At 41.8% G+C, this 13,098-nt stretch overlaps 1 protein-coding gene across 1 annotated transcript in view; it reads left to right on the top strand.

Annotated features, from left to right (window-relative positions):
* The window catches only part of Otud1 (OTU deubiquitinase 1), a 29,207-nt gene extending 16,513 nt beyond the window's left edge, over positions 1-12,694 (top strand). Inside the window, exon 2 of the mRNA XM_076572581.1 lies at positions 12,425-12,694. The gene's annotated coding sequence lies outside the window, so the exon portion shown is untranslated. The remainder of the gene's footprint in view (positions 1-12,424) is intronic.
* Positions 12,695-13,098: the final 404 nt, after the last annotated feature.

Raw genomic sequence — 13,098 nt, 5'->3', positions numbered from 1 at the left:
ACGTAGAATGAGGCTACGTTACAGTTACGGAAGGTCTTAACAGGAAGAGGGATGTGAATTTGAAGTTTTAAAGATGATGACTTACTGCAGAACTTGACTTTAGAAAGATAGAGTGGCCTTTCTTGGTGTATACTTGGCTTAAAATATAACTTTGAGCCTTCTTGTAGAAGGCAGTGGTGGCGCACGCCTTTAATCCCAGCACTCAGAGAGGCAGAGGCAGGTAGATCTTTGTGAGTTCGAGGCCAGCCTGATATACAAAGTGATTTCCAGGACAGCTAGAAGTACACAGAGAAATTCTGCCTCAGAAAACAAAACAAAACACCAGCAAACACAGGCATCTCTTTTTGTTGTTTAAGTGTGTTACTCTTCTCATAGCTCTGACAGAGTTCTTGGAAGAAGCAACTTAAGAAGGAAGGATTTACTCTGCCTGGTGGCTTAAAAGAGGAGATCCATTGAGGTGGGGATGACACGATGGTGGGAAGGCTTGCTTGAGGGGTGGGGTGGGGCTGGCATTGTGAGGCAGTCGGTTACATCACAAATGAGACAGGAAACAGCTGCGGTGGTGGGAACCAGGGCCAGGCTGTAACCCATTCGGCCAACCAGTCAGCTACCCGCTTCCTTGCTGTAGGCCCTTCCAAAATAGTGCCTCCGGCTGGGAACCACGAGTTCATACCCAGGGACCTGTGGGGGACATCGCACACCCACGCTGTAACAGTAAGGTTGGATGTGGCAGTTCTGCTGAGAGCTGAAGAGCATGGGACTCAGTCAGCACCCACCGGGCAGCCATGATCCTGCTGCCTGGCACCAACCAGGATCTCCTGAAGTTTGGATTCTTTGTCATTTAAACTGGTCTAAAGCGTTTCTCGATTCAGTCACTCTCTTTCTGTGGAAATTTCTCACTGCTTTTACTCATGGGGACCCGTCAGGGAAAAGTCATAAACCTGATGCAGTTGGCTCCACGCACCTGGGTACACAGTCAGCCTAGGCAGGATCAGTGTGTTTCCTTTGGAATAACGGCACTTTGGGGGCCAGGGGTACTAACATCTAAATTTAAAATATTATATGTGTAATTTATTCCACCAAGTCCCAGAGGGGCAGACGATGTAGCTGGTTCTCAGAATGACGAAGTAAATGTGCTAAGAGATGGAGATGATGGAGTGAGAGAAAATCCTGAGAGTTTCATTTCTTGGCAGTGGCCCCTTCTAGGGACCAGCTGCCTTCCTGCCTTGGTTTCTATTATTTACAAGGTAGCAGTCTAAATTCAGACCAGATAGGAACAGTTATTGCAGGTTATACACTTGCCTGCATTGGTTGGTCCTGGCCCAGACTTGGTCTTGGTCCTTGCTTGGTGGTGATCTTTGGCCATAGCCTCATCTCATGTGGAAGCTAAAGATGTGGTTTCCTCCGTGGTGAGGCTGCAGCGTGGCACTCATCAATCCCTGGGGTGGGAGCTATGGAGCCCTGTGAGTGGACAGGGTCCTTTGCCCACATTTGTGCTCCAGTTTACCCAATATTCAAGAGTGACCTGCATCCAGACATCACACTGAATTCCTAATTAGTACATTCTGAATAGGGGATTTGCCCTAGCTCTCTGGATGCATCTACTCAGAATCTAGAAGCAAGTGAAAATGTCTTGTTGCATGAAAATGGGTTTTTGTCAAGTGAAATACACTTAATTTTTCTGATAAAAATTCAACAACTTGGAAAAGTGCATACTTTCCCCTTTCCGGACTGGGGTTATTTTCTGATTAGAAATATAGTTAGCTCTCCATGCTGGCAGGTTTCATATCTATGTATCCAACCAACTGCAAATCAAGAATGCTTAAAAATAAATAAATAAATAAATAAATAAATAAATAAATAAATAAATAAATAAATAAATAATAAATAATAAATAAAAAAAACTGGCCGGGCGGTGGTGGCGCACGCCTTTAATCCCAGCACTTGGGAGGCAGAGGCAGGCGGATCTCTGTGAGTTCGAGGCCAGCCTGGTCTCCAAAGTGAGTTCCAGGAAAGGCGCAAAGCTACACAGAGAAACCCTGTCTCGAAAAACCAAAAAAAAAAAAAAAAAAAAGTGAGGCCTGGAGAGAGAGAGCTCAGTGGTTAAGAGCACTCATTGTTCTCTTAGAGGACCCAGATATGATTCTGAATACCCACATATTGGCTCACAACCATTCCTAACTCAAATTCTAGGGGACCTGACTCCCTCTCCTGAATGCTGTAGGCACCAGGCACACACTTGGTATACATAAATACATACATGCAAAGTATTCATACACATAAAATAAATCTAAAAAATAAACGTGTATCAGACGTATGAAGATACATTTTCTTGTCATAATTCTCTAAATGAGGCAGGCTAGCAATTACATAGAATTTATATTATGTAAGGTGCTGTAAGTAATCTAGAAATGTTTTGAAATATATGGAAGGACAAGGATATATACATACACACATTACATATATATGGTACTATTTACCATATGTATTTACACAAGGACCTGAGCATCTGTGGACTTTACATTTTTATTTATTTTTGTTTGTACAGGTCATGTGGGGGTGAACTTCACCGTATGTGTGGAGGTCAATGTGCTGGAATCTGAACTCAGTTCCTGGTGCTGCAGCAGCAGGCTCTTTGCCCACTAAGTCACCTCCCCAGCCCCATTTGTAAATTTTGTTAATCCCTGGAGTCCAGAAACCAATCTCCCATTGGAAACTAAGGGACTATTGTACCTCTACTAATCCTTTGATTCTTTACAGCAATTGGTGCTAAAGACACTTTAAAGTGTAAGCTTTGTTTAAAAAATGAATTGATGCTAATTAAAAGTGAAGAATGAAAAAGTGGTTGGGCAAAACAGTTGAAAGCAGAACATAACTGGGTACACATTGTTTATTCCTGGTTCCTTTACTTCATTAAATTGAGAGAAGAAAGAAAATGTTAATCTTTGTGTACCTAATCCAATATTCTGTGCATCTTGCCATATTAACATTTGTATAACATTTAGATATCACACAGAGTAGATGTTTGAAAAGTAGTTGCAGCGTAAACATTCACTTACTGTCTTCTTTCTTCTATCCAAACTATGTGGTATCCTTTGAACTAAAAATAAAAATGTTAGAGTATTTTGCTCTTCTGTGAGAAAGTATGGATGCTTGAGCAGTCTCCTCCTGTTAAGGAACTTTTTGGGCTGGCATGCAGCTCAGGCAGTGAAGGGTGCATGCTGGCATGTGAGGCCTGGACCCACCTACAACAGCAAAAAGCTAACAAAGCTGCTGATTTGTACTCAAATTTCCTGTGGACTGTGGATTATTCCCTCTTTGCAATCCTTTCTCTCCCTTTAAAAAGAAGTTAGCATTCAATTGTGGAATTTTTTTTTTAATCAAGTTCTTTTCCTTAAATTAGTGATGTTTTAAAAATTCTCTTTAAATAATTGTAAGATTTTTTTTAAGTTCAGAGATTTTTGAAAAGGAGTTATTTTTATGTGTGTGAGTGTGTGCATGTGTGCCTATGTGTGTGTGCGTGCACACAAGAATGTGTGTGAGATCATGTCAGGTGCTTTACAGGCCGGAAGAGACTGTTGGGCTATCTGGAGCTAGAGTAGCAGATGGTTAGGAGCTGCCTGACTTAGGTGCTGGTAGTTGAACTCGGGTCCTCTGCAGTAGCAAGAAGCACTCTTAACCACTGAGCCATCCCTCTAGACCCCAAGTCAGAAGATTTTCAAATATAAAATAAGCCGTTTCTAAGTGTACCAGTGACCCAGAGTCTGATAACTCAATTTTCCTTTTGATTTGTTCTTGGCACTGTTGGCTCTTCTGTATTTCCTGGGCTGATCAAAGCATGGGAAGCCCTTGTGATTCTCAGCTGATAGAGCAAAACCCATTAATGTCCATTTGTTTCTTGGTCTGCATGTGTTTGCTGATTCTGCACACTTGAGTCAGTCAGGTCTATTTCAGGAGACTGCATTTTGAAGATAAGGAATTAAATGATATTTTCTAATTACATGAAATATCTAAGCATTTTAAGCCCCTGGGTTTCCTTCCAGCCTAAATTAAAAATGTCTGGAAAAATGACTTTTCCCCCCTTGCCTTTGAGAGTGAATTGAGAATGGACTTTTAGGATAAATTGATTAGTTTGAAAAACACATGGGAAATGAAGGCTATTGTGAACCATCTCTTATATTGGATCATAAAACATGCCTGTGGCCTGATTCAGTTAGAGCACAGTCTAAGTCTTGAAGCATGACTTGAGGAAACCACTTGCCTGCACCAAGAACACTCATGGACCTTGCTGCTATAAATAAATATTGGTAAAGAAGGGGGGTAGTTAAGTGAATCATACTCTTGAAAAACAGTCTTTTTCAAAGTAATTACATATTTTTACCTGGACTTGTTTACTTCTCTAAATATAAGTTTAACTAACAATCTGGGTTGGTTTTCATTGCATTTGCTCAGGTAGAATTGTGGGTTTTCTCTGTAGTCTACTTTTGCTTCATGATCATTACTCCAAGTGTGATAGCCTGAGGATTCCCTGGATGAAGACAGCATACTAATAAAGCTGCCCATCATCCACTCCAGACCCATTAACTGCTTTCTGTCTGTCAATGGGTCATGGATTACACGAGCATCCACACTTCTCTTTCTGGTGTTTTGAGTCATTGCGGTCAGTTGGTTGTTAGTAAATCTAGGGATAGTTGTGATGGCTATTTTTGGTTATCAACTTGATAGCTGTGGAATGAACTGTAATCCAGAAACGGAGGGCACACTTGTGATCTGGATCTTGAGGCAAGAAGACAACATGCCTTTGATCCTGATCTTGAGGCTGGCTGACACACAACTTTAATCCAGACCTTAATGCTAGAAGGCACACCTTTAATCTGGGCCACACCTTCTACTGGAAGCCTATAGAAGGACAAGAGAAGAAGGAAGAAGGGCTTGTTTATCTACTGGCTCTGGCCTTGTCGCCTCATCCATTCCTTCTTTGAGATTTCAGCAGACCAGCCTTGGGTGAGACACCCAGGCTTATGGGACTGAGCAGATACTAGATTCTTAGATTTTCCATTCATAACAAGCCATTGTTGAACTGCAGCCTGTAAGAATCATTGGTTGATACAGCTATCAGCTAACGGTCAAATCTGTCATCACTTGAAGAGACCCTGCTGATCCTTAGTATAATACTATTTGGAATTTTGCCTTATTAACTGTCAGGCAACCAAAAATGAAAGAGGATGGCTTTCACAAAATGCCTCTGAGATGTAGTAGGGATGAGGTTTAGCTTTCCATTGTTGATGAAGCAGAGCTAATGACTGATAATGGATGTGTTTACCAATAGCATTTACCAATTAGTTGCCATCCAGATGACTACCTGGAATTCATGTTATATTCTAAGCACAATAGTTTTTAATGTTTCCAAAAGTTAAGAAAATATTAATTTAATTAATTAATTTTGTTTTGTGAGACAGGGTCTCTCTGTATAGCACTGGCTGTACTGGGATTCGATATGTAGACCAGGCTGGCCTCAAACTCAGAGATCTGCCTGCCAAGTGTTGGGATTAAAGGCATGTGCCACCCAGCTTTAATTTTATTTTTAATTATGTGTATATGTGTGTGCTGGAATGTGTGTGGGGGTAGAGGTGGGTTGGGGGATATTCTACATGTAAATGCCATGCCCACAGAGGCCGGCAGGGAGCATTGGACATTGGATCCCCTGGACCTGGAGTTACATGAGTCTGAGGTTGTGCTCTTAACCACTGAGACATCTCTCTAATCCCAGAAAAAAATGTTATTGATTCATTCAAAAATATTTATGCAATGAGGAATTAGATGGGGTCAGAGATGTGGGAAGGGACCCACTCAGACTTCATATGACATCTAGAACTATTATAAGAAAAATGGAAATCAGTTTAAGTATTTTAAGCCAGAGAGTTAAGAAATAGAGGATTTGATTTACTGTTTAAAATTATCTGTAGGCTGGAGATGTGACCCAGTAGAGGAGCACTTATCTAGTGTGTTCAGTACCCTGGGGTCCATGCTAGACATGGAAAAACAGAAAAGAAAGGGTTACTGCATTGTACAGAGAAGAAGCTGCAAAAAGCTAGAGTGAAGAGAAAGAGTGTGAAATAGGATTGAGGCTGAGGCGATGGGTAAAGGGGATAGAGTTGGGTCAACTAAGTTTATGAATTTGTAGTTCACTGAGCAGTGCCTTCAGACTCCATCTAGCAAGTACACATTTTTCTCATCTGAAAGACAATCCTGCAACAACTATGAAGTTAGAGGTCACATATCCATGTACCCTCTTTGTATATTGTTTTTATCCAAAATCCTGGAAAAGATCTACAGCTCAATGCCGCTTCCCTATTCTACAGTAAGTAACCAATGGAAGAGCATTACTGGGTAATACAAGACAGACAACAGAGTATATGGACCCACCAAATAAATATTAAGCAATGGTGTTCTGACATAATTTCTTAAACTTTCAAGTGAACAATTTCCAATAGAAAGCAAAGGGGAAATCTCCCTTGTACTGAATCCTCCAAGCTCTTCATTGATAAGAAGACCCGGATCCTTGAGTGGGCATGCATGATCTACCGACTGGAGATCCACCACGCTAGAGGTGGCCGCCAAGGCAGCAGTTCTCTAGTTAAGCGGTAATACTGGAGTGTTCGGGCTTCTGGTCTAAGTGCTTGGAAAGTCAGTTGAGTTGATGCACCTCTTATTTGTTGTGTTCATTAGTGGTTTGGTAGGGGATAGCTTTGCTAGGTGGAGAAATCAACCCCTGTTTCACCCAGTGTGCCAGCAGCATGAAGAAGCACCACATGTCTCTGTTTTCCGTGTCCCCATGGAAATCACACACGGATACGTGAGTCAATCACTGAAGAAAATGCTGGGAACACTATTACGATCAATCCATGTGAGTCTATTAAATGAATAACAGAATTTATTGAGATATAAATTTAGGAAATACATTCATGATTACAGAACAAAGTAGACAGCAGAATTCATCCTCTGATCTGACCAGGAGTGAATATTCCTTGCAGGCAGGAGCAGGAAGAAGAGGCATGTGACAACAGGAAGAACCGCCTCCCCAAGCCATATAGCCCAAGGTCATGGGCAGAGCAAATACCAGTACAGAACACTAAGTATTGCAATGTTGTTGGAAGAATGTAGACACTGACATCATACCTACCAACAAATCCTGCCAAATGAATGACCTACAAATTTCTTCTTTTAAAACATTAATTTTGTTGCCGGGTGTGGTGGCGCACGCCTTTAATCCCAGCACTCGGGAGGCAGAGCCAGGCGGATCTCTGTGAGGCCAGCCTGGGCTACCAAGTGAGCTCCAGGAAAGGCACAAAGCTACACAGAGAAACCCTGTCTCGAAAAAAAACAAAAAACAAAACAAAACAAAAACCATTAATTTTGTGTGTGTGTGTGTGTGTGTGTGTGTGTGTGTGTGTGTGTGCAGGGCCCTGCAGAGGCCCAGTAGGGAAAGCTCATTCTCTGGCCTCCGTGGAGACCTAATAGCTACCCAAAACATAAAAGAAAGAGTTCATTCAAATGGACCAGTCAACCACCTGGCCAAGAGTCCACCCCTCAGGAAAGAGGGTTCACCTTAGGCCTAAAGAGATAGGAGGAATAAAAAGACCCCTTTAACTAGATAATGTACTTTTCCTCCTGGAAGTTCTATACTCAAGGGCACTCACTCACAGAGCTGAAGCCCTGGAGCCTTGTGATCCTGCCCACTTTTCTGAATTACACAGAAAATTGCCACCTTTCTTCTGTTTCTTTTCTAAGTTTGCTTTCCCTAACACTTTGGGCTTTCCTCCTCTTCTCAGGCTCTCCTCCTCACCAGGCAGCTGCTCATATATCTGACTTCTGTGTCTAGCTCAAGTGGGATGGCCTTTTCTAGTCTCCGTTTGCCTCCTCCAGGGAGCTGCTGAGACTGACAGCTTGCCACCCCGGAGTTTTTCTTTTAAATTCCACTAAAATGTCTTCAAGCTTTCCTTTGGGTCCACTCTTAAATTCTTTTATTAATGAGCCTAAAAACCTCAAAAGGGGACCCCAAAGTCTCCAGTAATATGTGGTGACTCTGATGGACCCCCCCTCCCCCCATTTCTATAACATCATGTTTACCTACTGAGCCATCTCATGGGCAAAGGCTTTAGAAAAAAATTTGAACTTTAAAAATCTCTCTCTTGCCAGGTGCTTGTGGCACATAATCCCAGCATGCAGGAGGCAGAAACAGGTGGATCTCTATGTGTTCCAGGCCAGCCTGGTCTAAAGATTGAGTTCCAGGACAGTCAAGGCTACACAGAGAAAACCTGTCTTGAAAAAAAAAAAAATCTTTTAGTTTTATCTGCCAGGAAAAAAAGCAAAGATTCGGCACCCTGAGTTTGTTATACTTGAGTAGGAAAACACCCGACAGTGTGTCCTTAATGAGTGTTGGAAGTTTCTAGAGGAAGATTTTGAATTACAGAACAAGGCAAAGCTTCTCCTTGTTGAAGGAGTTGGGCTATGTTGAAGATAGAGGAGTCAAACATCGTTTGTTCTGATTGTCCCTGGGGTAGAGATGAATGGAACGCAGTTTGGAAGTGTTTGCTTTTGTGTTACCGAGTCATCGCAGATGTGAAGTGTATAAGATGTGCAAACTGCAAAGTCCAGGCAAGTGTGAGAGAGATCAGAGAGGAAAGATGAGCGTGGGCTTTTAGTCAGCTGGAAACTCTGAGTCTCCAAAGACCGATGAGCACATGGATAAGAATGTGGGAGGGGAGTGTGACAGGAAACTGGAACTATCCATTACCTTTTTCTTAGCAGCTGAAATCCTCTGGCCTAGCCAGCACTCGGGCTTGCAGAGCCAGCCCAAACAGATGATCTTTCTGTTTTCCTCTTCCTGGTTCAGTTTCTGCAGGACTCTGATTCTCAGTGTAATTCAAAAGCTCTTTGCTCTCAATAGCAGGTTCTGCAGCCAACTTCTGTCTCAAATCTCCAAAATCAAGGTAGACTCTTAGATTGCCAAGTGCGCTGGACAAAGAGCAGAAGGAGCCATTGATTCCTTAGAGGTACCCGGGGCATGGGGTGTCTCTTTTATGCATTGAAGTCTGTAGTGCTCTTTGTAAAATTCAATTGCAAGCCAGTGCTTAATCTCAATGTGATCGAGAGCTTAATATCTAATTCAAGAGACCATGCATATGGAAATGAGATTACCCTGAGATTCAAATAGCAAAATTCATCCTTAATTGGCTAAAGAGGGGTGGTTCCCCTGTGAACTGAAGAGGAGCCGATGTGGTGGGGCGGTTGTTAGAAAATGAAGACATCCACAAGAAAGTCCTTTAACACTACACAGGACCAGGTGTGTGCTCAATAAACACGGGCTATTATGGACTTCAAGCCATGTCTCCTAATTTGCTTAGTGATGAAAGTCACCTGAGAGGACTTGTTAAACTTAGATTCCCAGGCCCCTCCCTAAAGAGTACATTTTGATTGGCTGAAAGAGGGTTTAAGGAGTGCCCCAGAATTCTTTCAATTTCTGAGTTTAGAAAACACCACCTGAGATGCCACTCAGACTCTGGGTGCTTCAGAGTCACATGGGTGCTCCACCCTTAGCTTCTCGGCGTCTCTGTAAAGAGTCTGCATGTGAGCCTGAACTCAGGTGGTGGGATGCGGAGGGCTTAGCCTACTTTTCAAAACAAGGCCCCTAAACAAGATTTGTTAAAGTCTTGTAAACTATACCCCAACTTTGTTCTTTGTTCAAACATCAAAAAGAGAAGCCAATGGTTGTAAAATTCAAATTCCCAGTCTAGTTCTTTTTACTTGTACTTTTTGCTTTTACTCAGTAGGTTTCAGGCAGGACCTCTACACTGTTTAAGTTTCCTAGAAATTTTGCTGTTATCCAGAAATTGAGAAGCATTAGACTTCACTCAGGACAAGGCATGTGGTTGTTGTTGTTTTTTTCTCCTAACAGTTGCCCCACACAGAATCATCTTATCCTCAGTCCATAGGGAAACCACCCCTCTTGAAACACTCTATTAAGGATGGATCTTATTATTTGAACTTTGGTTGGTATAGATACATTGGGAAAGAATGTGTTACTCCAGAAAAAGATTGGTTCCTGAAGAAACAGGGATGGGGGGGGCAGGGAGGGGCACCCAAAGCAAGTGAAAGGGCCCAGGGGTCTTGCCCACTCTATTTCCCAGCTTCCAGACCTTGATCCTTGCTGTAGGACCCAACCAGACCAGAAAAAGGAACCAGTCTATACCAGGAATCACAGCCTCCATTTTTTCCAATGATGTCCTCTGCTTCAGTTATGGTTCTTACAGTACCCCATCATCCCCATCCCCATCCCCTCCCTTCTTTTATTTTTACATCTTTCACTGGTCCACACTCCCTCCTCTGTTCCTCTGGTCTTTCTAGGGTGCTCTACACACCTGTGATTAACACATCCCTTTCAGCTTCAAACTATCTTATACTGTCTCCTTTTCTTGACTCCCCTGAGGTTATCTCACAGGACTTTTTCTTCCATTCTTCCCCCCAAAACTTCATAGTCAGGATGGAGGACAGTGTTGGGCTGGTGACTGATGAAGTGGCTCATAAGGTAAAGGTACTTGTTTGAGGATCTGAGTTTGATTCCCTGGGACCCATATGGTATAAGGAAAAAAAAAAAACCAGTTCCCACAAGTTGCCCTCTGACCTCCACATGTATGCACCATGGCATATGTGCATTCACACTCACATACATGCACCCAAAATAAGTGAATAAAAATTCAGCATTTTTTTTTTTTTTTTTTTTTTTGGTTTTTCGAGACAGGGTTTCTCTGTGTAGCTTTGCGCTTTTCCTGGGACTCACTTGGTAGTCCAGGCTGGCCTCGAACTCACAGAGATCCACCTGGCTCTGCCTCCCGAGTGCTGGGATTAAAGGCGTGCGCCACCACCGCCCGGCTAAATTCAGCATTTTTTAAAAAAGCAGAACAGTATAGGGCTGGAGAGATGGGGCTGGAGTGACTTAGGGTACTTAATGCTCTTTCAAGGGACCTGGGATCAATTCCCAGCACCCCCATGGTGGCTTACAACACACCTAACTCCAGTTCTTGGGTAGCTAGTGCCCTCTTCTTACCTCCATGACTATCAGACATACACATGGTTCACAGACATGTATGCAGACTCTCATACAGAAAATACAAATCTTTTGAAAACAAAAATAAGAAACAGACCTGCTGTGGGATGTCTTTCTGTACACTGTGAATATGTGTTGCTCTGATTGGTTGATAAATAAAGTTGTATTGACCTATGGCAGGGCAGGATAAGGTTAGGTGGCACATTCAAACTGAAGACAAGAGGAAGAAGGGTGGAGTCAGGGAGACACCAGCTGCTGTCCAAGGAGCAACAAGATACCAGCTGACCGGTAATGTCATGGCCACGTGGTAACATATAGATTAATAGAAATGGGTTGAGTTTAGTTATAAGAGATAGCTAACAAGAAGCCTGACCCATAGGCCATACAGTTTGTAAATAATATAAGCCTCTGTGTGTTTTCTTGGGACCAAGGGGCTGTGGGACATGGGTGGGAAAGATTTGTCCCGACTTTGGGGCTGGGCAGGACTAGAGAAACTTCCGGCTACATTTTGGCACCCAAGATGGTAGCAAGAATTTCCACCCAAAACCTGAGAAAGCTTTTAAAAAGGGTTCTAAAGTAGAGCCAAGAGCAGCTTCCTAGTTGTGTCTCTCATGATACAGAGCCATGATACAGAGATGCAGGCTTGTGCTACAGCATGGCAGGTTTGAGGCATGTGGGCTTGATCTACAGCATTGCAGATTCCTGTTGCGGTACACAGAGGTGTTTCCAAGCCATGTAGTGCTCTGCATAGTGGATTTAGCTTTTGCTAGTACAAAAGAAAAAAAAAAGGTTTCTGGTCTATACACTACAGGATAGAGGCATAGACTCACTGCTTTCCAGACTCAGCGGTGAGCATGGATCCCAGAGCTAGCCATGTTGGGAAGCTGAGGGGGCCAAGGCAGAGTCAACAGCCAAGGTAACCATGCAGCTTAACAGTTTAAAATCTCTACTGGTCAGAGAAGGATTATAGATTCACAATAAGACAGATTCAGATGGAATAAAACTCTAAACAGTTTACATTGTGTGTAAAAAGGTACATAGACTTAAGACAGAGAAAAGAAAGGGTATAGATAGTCACAAAAATAAAATAAAGTCTTAAAAATACAATAATATATAAAAATATAATAAGCCATGTAAAGATGGAAATTACACAGAGAGTCTAGATTGTGCTGTCTTTGAGATTTTTAACTGGAGAGAGATGTTTGATTGTAAAAGCTACTAAATTAAACCAATATGTACATTTTAAAGATACCTTGACTTCAAATTTGTGTTTAAGAATATGTTGTTAGAAAAGAGGTTCTGCTTTTGTTTCCACAGAAGATGAGAACCTATGGATTGCTTCCAGACTAATATGGTTTGATTAACCAAGACCCCCTGACAGGTCTCTGATGACAGCCATGGCCCAGATGATCCAACATCCAAAACAGCTTCAAAGCAACTGAGATGATCCAGCCTCACAGACTACTACAGCCAAGATTTAGCTATAATTTTTAATTTTCTCAGGATCTCCCAACCAGCAGGAAATAGTATGAGAAGCTATGCCCAAATTCCCAAAATATAGTTTATAAATGTTTATTTTTATTTAAAGGGGCTTGATTATAAATACAATCTCTTTTTAAAGAAGAAAAGGGGATATTATAGATATGATAGAATGAAAGGGTAGATTCTTGAATCTACTTTTAAAGAGCAACAACTTGTTTAAAATGCTTTACATTGCTATGAATTTTAGTTTATTGATACAAATTTAATTTTGTTATACTGTATATATTTCTACTCTTGTTTAAGATATTATGTTTATGCAACTCATTAAAAATTGTAGTGTATAATTAAGAAATACTGATTAATAATTAGTCATCTATGATAATCAAACTTATAGTCATGTTAGTTTTCTAGGTATACATAGATATAATTTAATTGGGTAGGCAACCTTCAAACACTTCAAAGACATATAGAATATGGCATTTAAAATATTTTAAAAGCTTAGCAAAGAG

Source organism: Peromyscus maniculatus, chromosome 5, assembly GCF_049852395.1.
Source record: "Peromyscus maniculatus bairdii isolate BWxNUB_F1_BW_parent chromosome 5, HU_Pman_BW_mat_3.1, whole genome shotgun sequence".
NCBI lineage: Eukaryota > Metazoa > Chordata > Mammalia > Rodentia > Cricetidae > Peromyscus > Peromyscus maniculatus.
Note: the sequence above shows the minus strand (reverse complement) of the source record. Positions and strands in the feature narration are given on the sequence as shown.